Source organism: Vanessa tameamea, chromosome 24 (assembly GCF_037043105.1).
Source record: "Vanessa tameamea isolate UH-Manoa-2023 chromosome 24, ilVanTame1 primary haplotype, whole genome shotgun sequence".
NCBI classification, from domain to species: Eukaryota; Metazoa; Arthropoda; class Insecta; order Lepidoptera; family Nymphalidae; genus Vanessa; species Vanessa tameamea.
In genome coordinates, this window is record NC_087332.1 from 3,668,757 (window position 1) to 3,690,937 (window position 22,181).

The window sequence follows — 22,181 nt, forward strand, 5'->3', positions numbered from 1 at the left end:
TTTATTAATGTAACAAAGAATATCGCTTGTAAATTGTGAAATTATGCAATGTATCTATTTATTTCGCAGTGAAGCTGTATTTTGATGACGTATTAGTTAAATATATTCGCTATTTAAGAAAAAAATGCAAATAGGTACGCCTATATTTTATACTGGAATGGTCATATTTTTGACTCTTAAAGTTTATTTATTATTTGATTTTAATCTGTTCTCTTACCAAGGCGCGCCCCTCCACGTTAAAGTATCGGCGTGCATTAGGTTGAGTGCGCTCGTACTAATAAGATTTCTTAGTGTGCATGTGGCGATTAACATAAAACAACGAACACCAAAAAATACAAATTATAATACATATATTTATCAATGTGTGCACCTTCCTGAGTAAATAGATCTATACACGGATTTGAATTTAGAATCGGACCCAAAAAAAGAGAAAGAGCATACACTTGTATTTGGGCACATCTGTGCACTTTCATATCATAACCCGTGCGTAACTCAAAGACGAGCTAATAAAGCCTTCATTCATAATATTATTTATTATGTCGAAAGTTCTGAATCTCATTCTGGCATATAATGTACGCCAACTAAAGCTCGTTTACAGGAAATTATTTATAAAGTCTAAACGGGCATTCATTACACTAACTATGAGTAATAAAATGTTACTTAAGGTAATTGAAATATAAAAAAAAATGTAGAATTTATCACGGCACGGCAGTTCCGTATTGTAAATAAACAAGCTTAACCTCAAATTACAGTCCAGAAAAATGTGGTTCTAGTACATCTTTAAAATTTTAAAAGGTATCGTAAGACCTGTCTTTTCACGCTGTCTTTCTAAATTTGCTTAATTTTTACATTGTTTGAATTTAGCGCGTTTTTCATTTGGTTGATGATGATTTTTTTATTTTTTAATATTGTAAAATGAGCCACCTGATGGTAAGTATTCATCACCGCCCATAAACATTGCCTCTGTAAGAAATATAAACATCCACTGCTCTACCAACCTTGGGAATTAAGATGCTGTGGTCCTTGTGCCTGTAGTTACACTGGCTCACTCAATCTTCAAACCAACACAAAAATGCTGAGTATTGCTGTTTGGTGGTAGAATAGTGATGATTGCGGTACATACCCAGACTAGCTTGCACAAAGTACTAGTAGTAATTTCAAGAACAGTAAATATCAGTTATAGGTATACAAATATTTAATTACAATAAAAACTCACAGTCAAGATGGCGCAATGGACAGAACACCTGAATCTTAGCCGGAGATCCGGAATTCAGATTTGGTACCATTGAATTATCATATGCTTATAATTCACCTCGTATCCAACGAAATAGGAAAACGTCGTGAGGAAACAACTATATGTCGGATGAAATTCTGGCACATGAATTTGCTACCAACCCAAACTGAACCAACATTTGGCCAAATCTTTTTTTAAAAACGAAGGCCTCAAGTTATTTATTTTTTTAATAGCAGTAGTGGAATTTGTATGGAAATAACCGTTTACAAAATTGGCCTTATCGCTAATAGAGCGGCTGCAGACAATCTTTAGAAGATCAATCAATCGCGTATCGCATAACATTAGGTTTATTTAACATTTCAATAATAAAATTATTAACTACATAGAACTTGCACCTTTAAATACTCAGAATAAAACTGTTATCCAATAATTGCTACGAAAAAAACGCAATTAACCCAATTGTAATAAATCTTGATCTATCATAGAGTCCAACGTATCATTTAAATGTCCCCACTGGGAGTAGATAATAGATCAAATAGATTATCTATAAAAGTGAATTAGAAAAAAGTCACAGTAAAAGTATTCTATATTTTTTATCTTTATATGGAAGACAATGTAGCATTTAATACTCCTTTTGGGAACAATAATGTTAAAACCACGAGTGAATTTGCATAACACTATTTACTTTCTTATCTTTTGAATAATAATTTTGTGGCATTATATGCCCTGTGGGTGCAAAACGGAACTTAATGTGGACGAGTAGAGACACAAGTAACACCTAATACTTGCCATGAGTGAACTCAATGATACGGTTTATTGTTACAGATAAGGGGATAACTGCGCGGTGTAATACAATAACTTATCAAATCATGGAAACAGTACTTGTATTTGTCTGCGATAACAACTTTATATAAATTTATTTTATTAAATAAATTATATCAACTGAACGAGATTTTTTTTTAATTTAACATTGGAAAACGCGAAGGAGTGTGTTCGGTCATGCTCAATACAGGTAATGTTCATAGACATTGCCTCGGAGAGAAATTATTTCCTTGCACCGCCAGTGTAATGCAAACTTTGTACCTACCTGAGATGTGTTGTTATTTGTGCGTAAAAAATAATTTAAAAAGTATATGTTTTTAGTTACGAAAGACCTCGTATGTCTAGGGGATTACCGTTGACGGAATAGATAGATAGAACGTTTACGACTGATTATTTGCTTACATAACCATATGGGCTGAGTATACATATCTTATCAGTTAAATCAATAGTTACAAATGCGTAGGTAGATTCACTTTATTAAAATATTTCTGTGTTGAAGAGTACTCTCGACTTTTTCACGTTTAGATTATCTTAAAATATTTCGATAATATATATCTAGCATGTAAAGTTTATGCTTTAATCTAACAAATGAATAAGACCTTAATATAATATATTTATTATATGTACTAGTTGTCAATATATGCTTTAAATATTAACATTAATATAACGAAGTTTTAATCTAAGTATTAAACTTTTTTTTTGGAAAAATTTCAACTAATTGTCGCCGGCGGTTAATTCGCTCGCGTTTAAGTGTTAGGCAAAAAAGCCGTTGGTAAGGACCATGGAGTTCAAGCTTGCTTCATAACAAATTTTATCAAATCAGCTTCAGTGGTTAGACCGTGAAAGCGTGACAGACAGACATACAGAGTTACTTTTGCATTTATAATATGATTACAATATCAGTAAATATAATAATATTATAGATGTTTATAGAGGTTAGGATTGAACACACCGCTTCCACATCGTACATATAACATCGAATAATTGGGAATATATTCATTTATAAAGCTAAAATCTTATTTCTGATATGTTTCTTTGCTGATGCTTAATTATAATGATATTATTAAAAATAGCTATTTTTATTATATCTATAGGCATTACGTTACAATCTGGTGTACAATAATCTGTAATTTTAAAGATCCGTTAAAAAACAAATGCTCCTCGTTACAAAAGTTAAGATCTAAAATGGTCCAATTGATCGCGTTCACCATTGACATTTTTTTATCTGTGATCGCGGGAACCTTTGTTTTTTCATGTTACTTAATTTATGTTTATAATTAATTTCGTAATTACAATTAGAAGAGAGAATTTATTATAAACTGTTGTGATGGATAAATACTTTATTAGTTCTATTATTTACCAACACACTGAGTAGAGTACCAAACAGACTCCGTAAACGGTGCATTTGTTCAATAGTTAAAGTATTTACCAATGAATGATGAGACCAACTTTTTAAAGTAAAACATTTTCGTACCTAAATAAAATAAAGTATAGCGCAGGGACTTAAAATAAGTGGCTGCAGATAAAGCTTTTAAATAGAAACTATTCAATGAGCCTATCAGAGCAAAAGGTAGCTGAAAACGAACTGTAATTAAAAATAATTCTATGTGCATGTATATACCTAAAATATACAAGCATCGTTTTAATCAGAGTCACACTTTCTCACGGCTGATTATTAACACTTTCGTATTATAAACGGCGCTGAAACTATTATACTTATGAAGGCGCATCAACACAATATGCCGCTGGCTTTACAGGCTTTGACGTCGGCCTGCAATTTTAATGTCGGTTGCGCGCTAAGCCGCAGATGTTGCGGGATTGTTGCGATTATCGCTAAAAATGTTGGTGTAAGTTGTTTTTGAAACATGTAAGAACATTATATGCGTTGTAAATAACACTACCATTAGTACCGATGTACTATATATTACATAAGAAGCGAGGTAACTGTTGCCGGGAATAGTGGACTAGCGTAAAAAAAACTGGGCCCAAATTAGAGCACACTATGTTGTAATGTGCTTAAATTATGCTTAGAATTTCTTTCAGTGTAGTGGATGCAATACGTAATGACGGTCTGCCACAAATAAAATCAGTCAAGTTTAGATGCACCTTAATATTTTACAGGTGTGTTGAAGGATACTTACTAAAATTCAGCGATTCTACTCCGTCTCTTTAGAGGACTCGCTTGCTTACTACTGTGATGTCTCGACGGTCGACCAGTCTATTACGGCCTTTAATGCCTAGAAGGAATTTCTCACTAACACCTTAATTATTGTTTAAAATCGGTTTTATTTGTTTTAATTTCTTCAAGAATCGTAAGTGAGATCACTGATACAAAGTTACAAAATACAAAACAAAAGTGAAATGTTTACAAATGTTTCATAATGATTCTAATTAAATAGACCTTGCGTTCGGTCACTCGTATGTTGACGAACTTGTGTTAGTTTTTATCGATAATTCGCAAACCACTTACCTTGAAGAAATAAAAGGTATGTCAATTCATATATAAGCGATCAAGGGGCATTCCGATTAAATTCCAACTTTATATTAAAGCAGGAAAGTTCAAATTTCTATGGTGCAGTGAAGAAAAATGTTGACCAAATCAAGTCATCGAGTTAGGCGGGCATCACACGTATGTTTGCACGCGAATTACATATTTATGATATCATTATATGGGTTTTATTGTTATCGTGGATATAAAATAGTGTTAGATGATTTGTTTTGATCATCCTAGTTTTACATCATCGTCATTTTTAAATGTCATCATTCGATTATTTGGCGGTATAATAAATTTATATGTGTATTTTATACAAAAACTAAATGATTGAGACTAGGAGGCCAAGCTCACGATCAATGATGGAGACCGTGAAGCTTGTAACTCGGTTTACTTGGTGATATTGCTTTGAGCAAGCTACCACCCACTCATCAGATGTTCTACCACCAAACAGCAATATTGTTGCGTTCCGATTTGAACTATGAGTGAGCCAGTGAAACTACAGACACAAGGGACATAACATCTTTGTTCCCATGGTTGGTGGCGCATTGGCGATGTAAGGGCGATGATGTCCACTTACCATCAGGCCCATTTGCCTTTCCCCTACCTGTACCATAAAAAACAGTTTTATTCTTAAAATGAGTGTATAAAAAATATATATTTATATATTTTATTCATAAAAATGGAATACATTTTTCCACATAACTGTTCCACCGATCGGCATCGGTTGCAATAAAGTGGCAGCCTTATCTACAAAAGGCAAAATAGATCCAACAGTGTAACGTAACTTTTTCTTTTCTGCCTTCGTCTGTATTAAATTTGTTTGTTTTTAAAATCTAAACTAATATTGTAACATTTCTTTTCTATACTAATATGAAAGTCTGTTTACTATTCACGCATAAATCGATTTAAAAACAGGCTAATTTCTAATTCACCCTCGTGGGGGTGAACAGGAGGGGGTTTGTTTTATAGGTAGTTTTAAAAATCACGCGCGGGTAAAGCCTCATGTACAGCCAGTTGTATATGCGAAAGTGAGTTTGTTTTTTATTACGCTTCCATAAATAATTGCGTACATATTATCATAATCATAAATGCCTGCCTACAACAGCCCTTAACTATATGAAATCAATCGCACGTTTCAATCTGCATACTAAATTATAAGTGTCACTATCTGGCCTCGACTGTATCAGATGACATGTCAATGACGGCGGAGATAATTTGAAGATATAAACAGCAGACCGTCCGTTGACAGTTAGTTTTAAGCATTTGAAAAAAGAATATCATTGAATGGTAATATATAATTTAATTCGTAGTGATATTCGATTCGGTTCGAGATTGATTGATAATTGTGATGCGTGAGCTCGGATGGTAGATAAAGTAGGTATTAATGGCGGCAAGGCATTAGCCAGTGCTATGATTTGCATTATTTTTTCCATAAAACTGTAATAAATTAAAGGAAACAAAAAATCAATAATGATTTCTTTGTTTTAATTTTATTTAATTTAATTGTATTTTAATTAATATAATTCTTATAATAGAAATCAGAATATAAAAAAAAACTAAACTTTTATAATATATTTTTTTTAATTTCTTTTAATAATGAGCCGAGATGGCCCACTGGTTGAGCCGAGATGGCCCAGTGGTTAGAGCGCGTGAATCTGAACCGATGATTTCGGGTTCAAACCTTTTCATGTGCTTAATTTGTGTTTATAATTCATCTCGTGCTCGGCGGTGAAGGAAAACATCGTGAGGAAACCTGCATGTGTCTAATTTCAACGAAATTCTGCCGCATGTGTATTCCACCAACCCGCATTGGAGCAGCGTGGTGGAATATGCTCCATACCTTCTCCTCAACGGGAGAGCAGGCCTTAGCCCAGCAGTGGGAAATTTACAGGCTGATTATGTTTTTTATTATGTAATAATACCATTTCGTCCATATTAAATGTCACTGATGCACACAAACTAATGTTTAGTTCAAAAATATTTTTTAACTCTTTGACAAATAAATAAAAAAAAAAAATACAATCGTACTTATATCGTGATGTTGTAGATATATTCTACTTGAACTTACTCTATAAAAGGACATTTTAATATTTTTTCAAACAAAGCAAAGAATAAGCATACAGCCCACAGATGACACAGACGACAGCTGATATTAACATCTGTTTAATTACAGTAATTTGAAGACGTCCAGTAAAATCATTTACACACGTTGAATTTGCTATAAGGATATAAAGTGCTTGGATGTTATGTAATATAATAATAACACGTCAAAGCATCATAACAACTGTCGAACCGGAGGACTGTATTTATACCAATTTAAGGTATGAACAACTCACGCTTTCAATGAATAAAAGTAACCAATCATTACTCTCAACTGGTTCTTATTGCCTTTCTATAAATAAAGGTTAAATATGCTTTTAAAAGATAGTGTTCTATTTTTAAATAACAAAATATATAGGTAACGAACAGTTATTAAATATATGTGAGCGAACGGAAGGCAAAATAAATAGTAAAACCAATTTATAAGTAAGCAAAGTATATTTAATATAATAGCAGGTAATTATACTTATTACTAAACACTGATTACAATGAATTCCATATAAAATAATTAAGTTAAATTACATTATTACAGAATAAATACAACAATACGCTCACCTGGGTTAATACCGTAAAAAAAAAAAAACAGTACAGAGCACCGATTGTGCCGTGTTCAACACTGAACCACTTCTGATCTGTTGACATCTGGTGAGCTTCTTATAAAGACTTGTCATTTGAGTCAATTACACAACCGTGTTATAAGGACGGAACTTGATTAAAAATATTATCGCCCACATACATTTTGATTTTTTTATTTTATTTTCTTAAATTAATTTCATATTGGACACATTATGGCGGTACGTACTAGTAATACACAGAGTAACAAGCCATGAATAGCCCTGGAATAGACTTAAAACTAGTTGAGCTACGAATGATTTCGGAGATAGTCTCTACTGTAAATGGAAGATCAGTGCCTGTTACACGTACGTATTTCACCTAACATACTAGCTGTTTTCCTTGATAATAATTTATTTATTTATATCACCAACAAAATACAAAGAGATACATGAAAAAAGTAGATATTATATATGTAGGGCATGTAAATAGACTGGTATCTCAATTATGGGTGAAATGACATTGAATTACAATACAAGTGACAACAACTCAATGAATAAACTAGATTTGCTTAAATGTTATGTATACTAATATTATAAATGCGAAAGTAACTCTGTTTGTCTGTCTGTCTGTTACGCTTTCTCGGTCAAACCACAGAATAGAATACGATGAAATTTGATATAAAGCAAGCTTGAGCCCTAAGAAAGGATATACACTTTTTTAATATGTATCACCTGACGACCAATCCCTAAAACGATAGCGAAGCCGCCAGTGACTACTAGTATTATATGTATGACTTGAATGCGACAAGAGTGAAAAAAAATGTTGGGTCATAATCGGGTCATAAATAAGATTCAAAAGAGATGTTTTTTTTTTTATAATTATGCCAAAATATAATAATACGTATTACTGTACATCAAGAACACTAGACAATATTTTGGTTAAGACAATTAAAACGATTGTGGCTTTATTGTCAATAAGCTATTCTTTAACTCAGGGCAGAGAAAATTCCAAGTTCCACCCGAAACACTTCAATGTCCGAAAATTTACAACAACGTTGTCTGCCTCTGTGAACCAGCTTTCGCCGACAGTTTTTCTGAACCGATACGATTTGGGAACCTAGAAGAAAAGAGCGTACACATTTAAAGGCCGGCAACGAACCTTCGCCCCGGTGTTGCAGATGTCCACAGTAGTCATTTTCCATCAGGCGGGCCTCCTGCTCGCTTGTCACCTATATCATAAAAATGATTTTGCGATGGAATATAATAAATAATTGAAGTACTTTTTATAACAAATTACTACTAAGCTAATAATATCGTTGGTATTTATAATTAAATAATTGTTATATTATTAACAAAATCAATTATCCGATAATACTACTAAATGAGGAGACGTTTTTTTTGGGATGCTAACTGAAAAAAACTATAAACCATTTTCATAAAACTCATACCAGAAGACGCAGCGCGTTTCGGAGAAGACTTTAGTATATAATATGATCACATTTTTTTTTATGTCGTATTAAGTAAGCTGACAAATGTGGCAAAATGCCGCTGATAAACATTAGCGCCGTAAAAAGGTTAACCATTCCTTACATCGCCAATGCACCACCAACTATTGGAGCTAAGACGCTATGCCCATGTATGACTCAAACACTTACTAAGTATTGCTGCTTGACGGTAGAATATATGACAAGTGGGTGGTACTTACCCAGAAGGGTTTGCACAAAGCCTTATAACCAAGTCATAATAGAATAAGTAGTTACGCTTCGCAGTTTCATTTGCTTTAAGTTTAAAATATTAACGCGACAATCGTAAGTTATATTATATTTAACATATTCTGGTATTATATATAAGATTTAATTTTTTGGTGGTAGGGTTTTGTGCAAGCCTGTCTGGGTAGGTAGCACCCACTCATCAGATGTTCTACCGCAAAACAGCGGTACTCGGTATTGTTGTGTTCCGATTTGAAGGGTGAGTGAGTCAGTGTAACTACAGGCACAAGGGACAGAACATCTTAGTTCCCAAGATTGGTGGCGCATTGGCGATATAAGATATTTTAATGCTATTGTTATCAATGTAAATTCCTCACAGGCTTTATTATTTTAGTAAATATAAATATAAATATTGGACAACACCACATACATTACTCTGATCCCAATGTAAGTAGCTAAAGCACTTGTATTATGGAAAATCAGACGTAATGACGGTACCACAAACACCCAGACTCAAGGCAACAGAAAACTAATGAAATTTTTCTACATCGACTCGGCCGGGAATCGAACCCGGGACCTCGGAGTGGCATACCCATGAAAACCGGTGTACACACTGAGGTCGTCGAATTTTAGTATAGATGACATTCCTCTTGTGATTAGAAAACGTAGTAAATTATTTTTTATTTTAAATTAATTAAAAATACATGACTCCCCCCATGTCCCCTGAAATGTTAGATAGTGTTATGCGACGTCGACTATAACAACTGTTATACGAATCAGTCTGTCAGCAATAACATTTCACGACTGAGACACGAAGTGCATCTCTTAATTAGAGGTTATTCATTTGATCAAGTTGCTTCCCTGTTTTTTATAACTGAGCGATGAAAATTTTACTAACACATACACAGATTTAACGCGTGTCATATTCGAGGCATCTGTATTTAATTAAATGCACTATTTCGTATATAATGTTAATGTTTTTTAGTTTTGCCATTTGACGAGAACCTATTTCACCAATGTCACGTTCATTTATAGTAAATAGGGTCATATTCTTAAGACACAATTCGAAACTACGGTGACATATAAAAACACTTCAAATTTCATGCGACATTGAATGGTTCAAGGACAACGATGATATAAAAAATAGGTCTAGTAATATTCATCGTCAGCCTTATAAAGTATATATAAACATTTGTGTTAACATCCAAACACCAACAGTTTTATATTTTTTCTTGGCTTATTAGGTAGGTCCTCGAAAAAGAGTACGAATTCCCTACGGACCCCAAGAAAAATAATCACATCAAGATATCAATATTACTTAGAAAAAGAAAGAATACGCGGTATATATTGTGCCAAATTGACATTTATTTCTTGCGATAAATTTTCGAAACGAAACATTATTCAAATTAGACATTTCATCTTAAGGATATTTTTGTAAGTCATAAATATATTTTATTATAAATGCAAGAGAAAGAAGATACGATGAAGGGGCTCGTTGTAGTATAATCCGCTCACAATTATTCAAATTCCTTTATTCAATAAAGAAGTGTATTCTTTAATGATTGTTAAAATAAAGACTACCATCGTCATGAAAAAGAAATACCCTGACCTGAGAGGAACCGGCGAAATAAACTCATCTGTTTCTTTTGTCAATTTGTGATTATTTACATGTATTCAATATCATAAAGAAATACGCAGGAGCGATCGTTTCATTCTCAAGGTGGGCTATCAAACCTGAAGGCACTAATTGTATAATACAACCTTTGACACATAAGCGTACTATAAATGTATATTAAATTTGAGCACGAGAATAGATTTGTACATATGACTCTAAACAAATTTATTTATATTTAAATTTAGTAAGGTTTTATAAGCACTTTTGAATCGTCATTTTACATAACTGTATTTAACGTAAAGCTACCACCGGCTCGGAATGTAAATTCTAAATCTCACATTGCACTAGAAATATAAATAAATTATAATAGCCAAAAACTAGAACAAAATACAGGATCAAATTATCCTCGAAGAAACACATCTACACAATTAATTACCTAAATACGTAGAATGTGCAAAATCTATTATTATATATAAGAAAAAACCAACGAACCACATACAATCAACAGATCCAATAGCATTACTGTTAACGATTCGTTAGAAATTAGTTAAGTATATAATTTTCCTAATATCAAGTGAACTATGTTAATTTTTGGGAAATTAATGTCTTTAAGCATTACAATATCAATTTAACATGGATATTATAGTAAAGAAGCACAAACATGACCTTTTGCCATTTTGCAAAACAATTAATGATCTTGTAACGGCAATTGGTGACGTATTCTGTAAGTCGAATTAGACAACCAGACTTTATCAGCTACATAATACGGTTCTTAATCCAATGCTTTTTAGATATAAAATATTTATTAACTTTATCTATAAAATGAGATCCTTTTCTAAGGAATAATGATGTTGTAAACTAGAGTTATATAGCTTCAAGCAATTTAAAGGTTATGGCCCGTATGCTATCAATATTTACTACCATCTCGGACGCACCCATTATCCTGATTAGAGCATCCGTATATAGAAGACAATTTCCTAGTTGTAAGACGTATATGGGTGTGGAGCAAGTTCACACTTCAATACATTAGAATCTAGAACGTCGTGGACATTCCATTGCGTAATATTTTCGATGAATCTACGAGTATTTTGATATGAGATTAATTCATTTATTGCTTTATTCAATTATACCCTAGATATTTTTGAGTTTTTGTTGGGAGTTATTTAGAGATTTTTTTATGGAATGTTTTTGAAATAGTAGGCAGTACATTTGTTCGAACAAAAAATGCGTAGTTTCTTGGGAATTTTTATGAAGAAATATCATACGCAATTGCGACGGTCGGCTATAAATCATGTAATACGATCTAAGTTTTGACTAAAAGTTATAATAAATTGTAATAAAGAAAATACTTTGAGAAATATCTCAAGAAGAATTGGGATGACATCACTCCCGGATTCGAAAACGTCTGTAAATTATTTTTTAAATAAGAATATGAAAAAGTTTATTTTGCGGCACGAATATTTATAATTGATTTTAAATAGTTTTAGTATACATTACCTGATCTAAACAAAATAATCCAATAAAGAGAAAAAAATAGGAAACAGTGACTGCAAATATATCCCAAATAGGTGTACCATTCAGTTTCCAAATTGGGTCCCAAAATCCAATACAGATTTTCAATGGCATTCATTTTGTATTCGTGACGGGTTGTCACAATGTGTTTATTACGTCGTAAGATAAATGAATACAGAAGAATAATGTAAAATGTAGCTACTATTTACAAACAGAATAAAACGCTTAGTTGTGACTGTTTTTATTTGTCAGTTGATACTAAATGTATCAAGTATGTAACGATAAGGCATGTTATTTTTCAATATGTTCTTTGATAAAATATAGAAATGCGTAGTTAATATTTTTTAATTTACATGTAGGATATGTTTTATTATTTTGTACTTGTGAGGTATCAGTTTTTCTTGAAGGTATACTGAGTGCTTATTAGGACAATTTTTGAATATTGTGTTATGATGGTTTCTAATAACGCTTTGTGCAGGTGCATTTGGGTGGATCCGACTTATCTACCTCAAAACATCGAAACTCTTTCGCTGTCTATCTATTTGAAGGGTGATTGAACCAGTGAATAATTATACGTACAAGGGGTATGACATCTTAGATCCATGTGATGACTAATAATTCCTTTCTTAATGACTTTCCATAAATAAATATCTTGTCTATATTTTTTTATTATAGTCGGGACAATGAAGTTGGAAAAACTATAATTTAATAAATGAATCAATTAATTATAGTCTGCCAAAAATAACGGTAGTGGACGAGTTCATTTTGTAATGTAGGTAAGCCTATGCGGAGAGGTAACGTCAATATTTTCTGACCTCTTGACCTGGTTCGTGGTACAACATTGGTTTAATTTTATCTAACTAATTTTGGTAAAAATATTTACAGCTCTTTTTAAAAATGTGTCTAGTTTGAAGTTAAAATTTTATTGGATAGATTTCTGGGTTGTTCTCATATTTGAACTTCTTTGAAGGAAAACATCGTGTCGTGCTGCATGTGTCTAATTTCAATGAACTTCTGCCAGATGTGTATCTACAATTTGTTGAATAAGCTCCAGACCTTCTGCTCAATGGAAAATGTCTTAGCCCAGCAATGAGACATTTACAGGCATTCATATTTTGTTACTTTAACTTTTTTTCTATACTTACGGCTGAAAAAGTAATGTATATGGTTTATTTACACATTATTAGAAAAACATATTTTCTTGCCTTATTCTGAAAACTATGTAACTACATCAAAATACATGTCAAATACTTTTAATTTCAAGTGCGAAACTTCAGCCTAAAACTTAAACGAAATTGTTTCAAACAACCCTACAGAGCTTTTAATTTGTAATTTGACAAAAAAAAATATGAAAGTGAAAAAGGTTTGACAATTAGGGCGGTATACAAAGCGATCTTTTTGAAACAAGTGTCATTAATCTAACTTCAGTGGTTAGGAACATTTAACGACATTCTAAAACATTAGATTCAATACAGAAATTACAATTTCTATAACTTCAAAAAAGAGGTTATCAATTCGGCGCTATTGTTTTTGTGCGGGAGTTTCTCAATATCTTTGACAATTGTGTCCCGGTTTTGATAATACCTTTTTACTTGGTCGCTTTTATTTCTCTTATTAATTTAAAATACAAATCTATCTATCTCTAAGACTGGGTTTATCACTTTCTGTGTATACTGTATAGTACTCGATATCTTCGCTTATCGTAAATCGAGTTTAAGGGTTCTTATTGTATTTAAAACATTTATAGGTTGAGAGTGTTTCCTTATATTAATACAACGACGACCTCCGTTGTCGAGTAATGTGTACACCGGTATTCATGGGTACGCCACTCCGAGGTCCCGGGTTCGATTCCCGGCCGAGTTGATATAGAAAAAAAGTTCATTAGTTTTCTATGTTGTCTTGGGTCTGGGTGTTTGTGGTACCGTCGTTACTTCTGATTTCCATAACGCTTTAACTACTTACATTGGGATCAGAGTAATGTATGAATATTTATATTATCATTGTCACTCGTTGAGTGTCACTGTCACCCCGCTTTTTAAGTCAAATTCAACTCGCGCATTCAAATGGTATTGCATTTCAAATACATCCAAAAAACAATATTTATTAAGTTTTTACAAAATATCTTCTTTAATTATGAAATATAACCTTTTTTTTCAACTAAAAATTACATCGAATGCTCGCAAGCGAAACACAATCAGCGATGAGTTAAAAAGAAAGAAATATATTTGTATAAAATAACATAAACATAATCAGCCTGTAAATTTCCCACTGCTGGGCTAAGGCCTCCTCTCTCGTTGAGGAGAAGGTATGGAGCATATTCCACCACGCTGCTCCAATGCGGGTTGGTGGAATACACATGTGGCAGAATTTCGTTTCCTCACGATGTTTTCCTTCACCGCCGAGCACGCGATGAATTATAAACAAATTAAGCACATGTAAATTCAGTGGTGCCTGCCTGGGTTTGAACCCTAAATCATCGGTTAAGATGCACGCGTTCTAACCACTGGGCCATCTCGGCTCGGCTCGGCGGCAATATATTTGTAACATTTTTTAATAAAATGTATTTTTAAATAAATGAATTAAATACTTCGAAAAAAAAAAAAATTTTTTTTTTGTCGTAATTGACTTAATATATTAAAAGGCCGTAGAGGTAATATTTAATGCAGTTCAAGAGTTTATATTGAAAAGACAATTTAATAATCTAAAGTCAATAATGTACTTAGCGTTATTCAAATACATTACAAACTATTGATATTGACAATTAATTGTTTATTCATAATTACTAATTACTAATAAGATAAGTATGACAAAGGTGCTAACTATTATAGTGTGCCAACATGTTTTGCAAATCTCCTCAAAAGAATAGGCATTTACTTCACTACTTTATCTTTACTTTTTCTTCACGGCGAAGATATACTTGCCATCTAAAAAAAATCTAATCCAATCCAAAAAAAAAAAGAAAAAAAAATCAAGTCTGACTCAAAACTAATCTTTGTAAGTAACTGTATCTATACTAATATTGTAAATGCGAAAGCAATGCTCTGTCTGTTGCTCTTTCACGGCCAAACCAATGAATCGAAATTGATGCAAATTGATGTGAAGCAAGCTTGAACTCCAAGAGACGTTATGGGCTACTTTTTAAGCCCAACAGCTGACGACCAACTCCTAAAATGCGAGCGAATCCGGCGGGCAACAACTAATATTTTATATGTTTGAATATTTTACATGTTTAACAACTTTTTGGCGCGCCTTGGGATTCAAACCGAATTGAATACCGTGAAAAAATGGCTCGACTCTTATGTCGTGATACCACCTCTTCACCGCCGCTGTTGGAAACGAATCGGTTTTAATTGTACACTAATCATTTATTTTACTCTATATATTTTTATGGTTAACTTAATAATAAATTCTCTCAATAACCGTTAATTTCATTTGCTGAACGTCTGTGAAGGCTGGCGGCCACATTTTTCAGTCTAGAAATTCGAGTCAACAAAGTACAAGTATGTACCAGTTGCAATGTTTTCTAGTTGCTTTACTACGGATAACTAGAAAGTCCAAAATCCTTTAGAACTTCGTCTTTTTGTGAACAACCGTCGTGATCAAAATCTGTCTAGATCGAATTCTAGTACCATGAAATCAATTTGACAATTACTCTGCAAAGGTATCTACGTAGGTCTGAATAGGTATCACCACTTGTCAAATATTTTACACATATAATTGTTGTGTTCCTATTTAATGTCCCAAGGTTGATGGCGTATTGATTGTAGGGACAGTATTTTCTTACTGCAGTGCCAATGTCTATGGACCGCTTACCATCAGGCCTATTTCTCAGTCTACCAACCTACTTGAGATTTTCAATTGTCCGATAAGGAGTCTGAGTCGTATTAGGAATCGGTTTATCTCGATCTGCTTTATCGGACGAACGATTTGTTACTATCTAACAAATATCGCAATTTTTCTCCAATACTGTAAATTCGTCTTATCTTATTTTCTTAGCAACGTTTTCCGATTATTTTCATGTTGTACCCAAAGTTCTTATCAAAGGAAAGTAAACAACCTTTTATTTTTTCTGTAAATCTTTCTAATTATATGATAACAATAACATACATTGGTTTGGATTAACTAACAATCAAAAAATTTCTAAGGATATATACGATTAAAAATTTGCAAATATCATACGTACAACTTTACAATTGCGCTATCCAAATATTCGTAAAATCTTTTGACAGAATAAAGCGCTTTAAGTGAAGCTCGAAAATCGTTCCATCATATTGCAGGCAGCACAGAGCGCTTAAAATTGAGCATGGAAATCCATCATATTGGTAGGTCACAAAATGATACGCTTTGTCCAATTATAAGAGCCAGCGCACCATAAAATCAATGACGGTGTCAGTTTTCATCTCTTATCAGAGTAAACCGACGTTCCTTTACTCGTAACGATAAATTTTATCTTGATAGACTTTTCCGCTCCGAGAAATTGATGTCTTTGATCTTAATATTACAGTAAATACCGCCAACGTACTCAAGCATGTATGAAAAACAAATTAACGAGTTAATTGCGTTGCTAATTACAATAGTATTTGTTATATAAATAACATCAATGGTACACATGTTTTTGACTACATTTTTTTTATGTCTTAGAAAATTTCAAGAACAATGGACCATCAAATGGCAAGTTTTAACTAACCATTAGAAATATAAAATGGGCTATTAGATGGTATGTGGTCGTCACTATAATAGTGCCGTAAGATGCATGATATGAGCCTCCAAAATATAACAGGTTCACCCATGGCCAGTGATGCTGTTCTGGTCTGTTATGGCTCTCGTGTTCGTCACAGTCTCCATACATTCAAACGAAAGCACGACAGTAGAGAGTATTGCTTTTAGAAAAATCTACTACCGGTATAAGAAATATTACAATGGAAATAAGATTTATAAAAGAACCATAAGATCATAAAATTGAAAAGAAACGAATGCATTTAAAAAATAAATAACGTTCCAAAGTAACTTGGAGAGTATTTTTAACGCATTTCACAAAGTATTTTTCAAAGAAAATTTTTTCCTTTGAATGTTTTATAAAACCGAGAAAATAGAACGAGTACCTAACAATATTTTATATTCAAATAAAAACATATTAAATTCCTATAAAGGCGTAGGGTGGAACTTAAGATTAGAGGATTAAGAAGCGGGCTAACGTGCGCAATTTTGTGATATTCGTGATCGCAGTTCGTATCGGGGTGATAATACAATGCCTCCTATAAATAAATAGTCAATTAATATCACGCATGAGCAATTTACTTTTTAAGTCGCGTTGACATTGACACTGCAAGAAATAAAAACTCTTTAATCGTCAATGCACTAACTAAGAGATTATGTTCATTGTGTTTTAGTTACACCGGCTCAGTCAGTACATAAATATTTATTTATTTATTTATTTTTATCTATTGCTATTAACGGTAGAATATATTTACAAAGACGGGATTGCACAAAGTCCTACAACAAAATCATCAACGTCAATAAAGCTACTCTATCAAAACAAATTCGAACCTAATTCGATGCAATATTGACAGTAATCACAGAAATTAAAAGACTCATTTTAGTTTATCACCACCATGAGTCCGTTTTCAGCATTTCTTTAGTGAAATACGAAGTGATATTAAGAAAAAGGACTGTCTAAAGAAACTAATAGGTTAGATGGAAAAGTAAAAAACAGTGAAACATGGATAGGAAAATAATATCGGTTCAGGCTAATCACTAACTAACGCTAAAATCTATAAAAATCCTTCTCACGATCGACACAACGGACTACAAATTATATCCACACAATATAATTCTCTTATCTCAAATATATTGCTGAAACGTATTCGAATAATAAGCTTAGTATTATAAAAAAATATCTCGAAGCTTACAAGGATCACGATGCGAACTACGGGTCTGAATCTCAATCTTCGAATCCGATCATTTCCATTCAAATAATGTTCGTTCGTTCCCCGGATTTATGCCATATTAGGCGATGCTATTCAATCTAAGGAGTCGCTCGTGCTTTTATTCCGTAGATTCACAATTGTTGTGCATTCGTGACCTTAGCGCTGGTATTTGGTTGGTTGGCTTACTATAGAACAAAACGCTTGTCCCCAATTGCGTTTAAAATACGGTGTTCTTAGTGTTTTGTTTTCGTGTCATTACTATATGAATTGTTTATTTAATTAAAAATTGTAATAAAATTATTAATATTTATATATTTTTTTTAATTGTATATAACGACTTGTCTTATCGTTACTGTTGAGAGGATGGCTTATTCTTTTTTGACCAGTTTATTGAAAAACTACTTTGTTCAAATTTCTTATGTAAAAGAGTCTTCAGCTAAAAATATTTTTTTGTATAAGTTTCGGAAATAAACAGTTCTTATGATTACTGTGAAATATACGTAATAAATACTCGTCGTTATCGTAGTAGCAGACTGCCGGCGATATAATCATCAGAAAAAGGTTTAAATCAAAATGTTCGTTTTAGTTGATCAACAGATTAATATAACGCTGCAATCAAGAACAGTATTGTAATATTTTTAATATAGGTCACAATCGAGACAATAGCTAGACAAGGTTAAACGTCAATATAAGTTCCAATCTTTTTAAATAAGAACCCAAATGGTCCAATTTGACAGGTAGGTTTTATAGCCACAAGTTCAAATACAACTTAAAACAAATCGTGATTTCTTTCGAATACTTAATTTTTGTTTATAATTAATTCGTGATGGCTTAAAAGGATGTTAGTAAATATTTAGACAGGCTTCCAAGAAATGTATGCGTGTTTCTTCAAAGAAATGTATACACCGACTTAGGAAAGAAACTAAATATATAGCAAACACGTGATGACAGAGTCCACTTAAATAAATTATATTATTAACAAAACAAATTACTTTTAATAAATTTATTACATGAATATAAAATAATAATAATTAATAACAAAATACTTTAATCAATTTCTGGTCTAATATTATTACAAAAAACAGTTTAACAATGATACGCCTGACCGTATTTCGCGCTGCTTCCCGCCAAAAAGCGAATGAATTTAAAAGACGTCGGACAGCTTGACATATGACGTTCGGAAAGTTCACACTAATTCTTCTTATAATATTTATATTTTAATTTTGTTGACTTAACCTGCTTTTGGTTTGACAATAGATTCAACTACTTCTATCACGCGAGTCGTATTTGACGTCATTGGATATGATGACGTTATATATTGAGCTCATATATTTCCATTAAATTTTATCAAAATCTTAAGCTAACCTTGTTTTCGAGGGCAATGAAACAATAGAAATAGTGCAACATTTAAAATCAACTATCAGCTCCGACTGTCAGAATGAAATCGATTGATGAATGTGTCCAATACTAGTCGGTTGTACTTTTAAAAACATCTGAGGTGGCTTTATTCAAATCACGACTTACGTGAATAGGATCAGAATGATCGGCTTTTGCACTGCATATAGACACGAAAGAGAGTCTAATTCTAAAGGCCACTTTAGAAATGAATTCGCGGCATGTTCCGCGATGGAATATTAAGTGACTTTTTGAATCTAGAACGAACGTACATTGGCGAAAATAAAAGTTCAACTTACGCTGGTTTTTGTTTGTACCTTCATATAATTTTTTCGTTTCGTTACTTGTATTATGTAGCTATGTAACATAGATATATAGTATGTGGCTACTATTATTTATCTAAATATTGTCTAAATATATTTTTTTATTTATTTCAGAACACCCAATGTGCTGGAAGAAATCTCTTCAAGGGGTAAGCATGCATTTTATACTGAGTACTTTTTATACGCTGCTTACAGTACAACTTGCACAAATCGTCACATAAGAAAAAAAAGTGTTACGGCCCCTCCGGGCGACTTTTCTCACTCATTCTTTTGATTTTATATACAAGATTATTAAAGCTTATTTTATTTAACTTCTTTTTTAAATTTACACGAATATTTTTATAACAATTTTGTCATTTTCATAATTTTCAAACGTTGTTTTTTATTTTATTGTATATGTTTATTTAATACGTCATACATAGCTAAAGCAACTACGTTCCAAACAGCTCTCGATATTTTTCTTTCGGTAAAGTATAATATAAAATAATTATTAAATTGACTAACGTAAATTTTGTCAAATAAAGTTCAAGTCTTATTAATGGTAATAATAATGTTAACCGTAGTTATATAAGGTTGTGTATTTTATATAATTGTCATTCATTAAGAAAAAATAAACAATTCTGTGCCTTAAATGATTAAAAAATGAACTTTTCTGGCGATAATGGAGTACCACGCTACTTCGCGTTCACGATGTGCAAAAAAATTATAGGGCGTGCAAATCAGAACACGTCATACAGAGCGTAAGTGAAACTCCTTTTCGACGTAAAAAGAAATAATATTTTGGAATATAAAATAATTACGCGTATTTTTCATGGCGAATATTTAAATCAAATTAATTGTTAGAAAGGTATTTCGAACATGACTTTAAAGGAATAATAACTTTGTGCGATTCATTTTAGGACCAATATTCCTATACATGGTTTTATACCGTTCATTTATACTTGTCCATGTACCAAATATATAAACCAAATTTCGAACAGGTGTGAACTTCATGTCGAACTGACACGGATATGAAAATGTCATTTTAGAAGTTTGCCTTTGGCTTTACCAAAGCCACTAAGCAAAGAATTGTATTTAAATTTGGAATCGAGTTCACTGCGAACTGACAAGGATTTGTGAATGACGTTTTAAGATTGGCCTTCTTGAATAAAGTACGTCATGATTTTGAAGAATATGTTTTTAATAGGGCTTACGTATAATGCAATATTAATTTGTTTAATGAAACTGACCATAGCAAGCTCAAATCAAATCACCAGCCAATAGGCTATTTGACTGATTTTTAAAATCCATTTTATATTATTTAGTAGAGGTTAAGGAATCCAGTAAAAGTAGTTTTTTTATAATTCTAGTACATATTTGCTGAAAAATATCCATATTTAAATAGCGCGCGAAAACGTTACTTTGACAATATGGCGCTGCAATGGGGTCGGTGACGACACTTGCCTGTATTGTAACTGTGGCCCATATAATCCAAATATAGTAGGCAAACGAGGTTAACAAGCAAGTGACGTCATCATAAATCCGACCAATCAGGACCGTTTTTTGTCACGTTACAAACCCTTAAAAAATGCATTTTTATTTATGGATTTTTGAATAAATTAATTATTATTTTCAACTTTCATTAATAAATAACCATTTTTAAACTCATATACTGTACAATAATTGACACTTTATTTTTTGCATTGTCAAATAGCCTATTGCATTCGCAATTAGAGGTCTCTTCGTAGTGCACCATAGTGTACCTTCTTCAGGTCAATATAAAATCGTGCAATTTCCTCAGCTGTGACTTAATTGATGCGTCCAAACCATTGACCCAACAAATGATGGACTTCCTCGATGCAATAAAAATGTCACGTAGTAGGAAGTAGTTTTTTCTTAAGAAAAAAAAAAACTTACTCCTGCGAACAAAGTTACGACCCTGGCATCTAATTCTAACAAATTGTCTCTTGAACGCAACCGAGTCGGAATCTAATAATTGCGTTTACGCCTTTTCCTATTCCATCAATCACATATTCGTTCATTCAACGCTCAAACGTCAAATTTCTTAAAATCGATGACGGCACAACGTTTCAACTTTGACAATAAATCCTACTATGCTAACTTGGTCGAACAAAAAGTTACGACGAATTCGATTCTCTTGAAATGTTACATGAAATTTGAATTCTAGCATAAGCGTTGCATGAATGCTTACTTTCAAAATCAACATAGTAAGCAAATACTATTTCTGGATCATTCGTATTTTGTTTTTTAATTTTCTGTTAGTCATCATGATGTTGAAGCTTATATCTATTTTTATTTTAAGTAGGTAGATATAAAAGCGGTCACATTACACGGTAACATTAGCACTGTTTTGCGTCGTAAAGCGACCATCTTTATAGAAACTAAGATTGTTATATTACCGTCAAAGATTAACAGTCCACTTTTTCACTCCAGAAGGATTAGACGAGGTAAGGTCAGTTGAAATGCGATTCAATATATTAATTGTTAAGCTTCATT

General features: G+C 32.4%; 1 protein-coding gene across 1 annotated transcript in view; it reads left to right on the forward strand.

Annotated features, from left to right (window-relative positions):
- Positions 1-22,181, forward strand: part of LOC113398115 (cGMP-specific 3',5'-cyclic phosphodiesterase-like) — a 122,868-nt gene that overhangs the window by 4,476 nt on the left and 96,211 nt on the right. Inside the window, exon 2 of the mRNA XM_026636704.2 lies at positions 19,800-19,834. The gene's annotated coding sequence lies outside the window, so the exon portion shown is untranslated. The remainder of the gene's footprint in view (positions 1-19,799; positions 19,835-22,181) is intronic.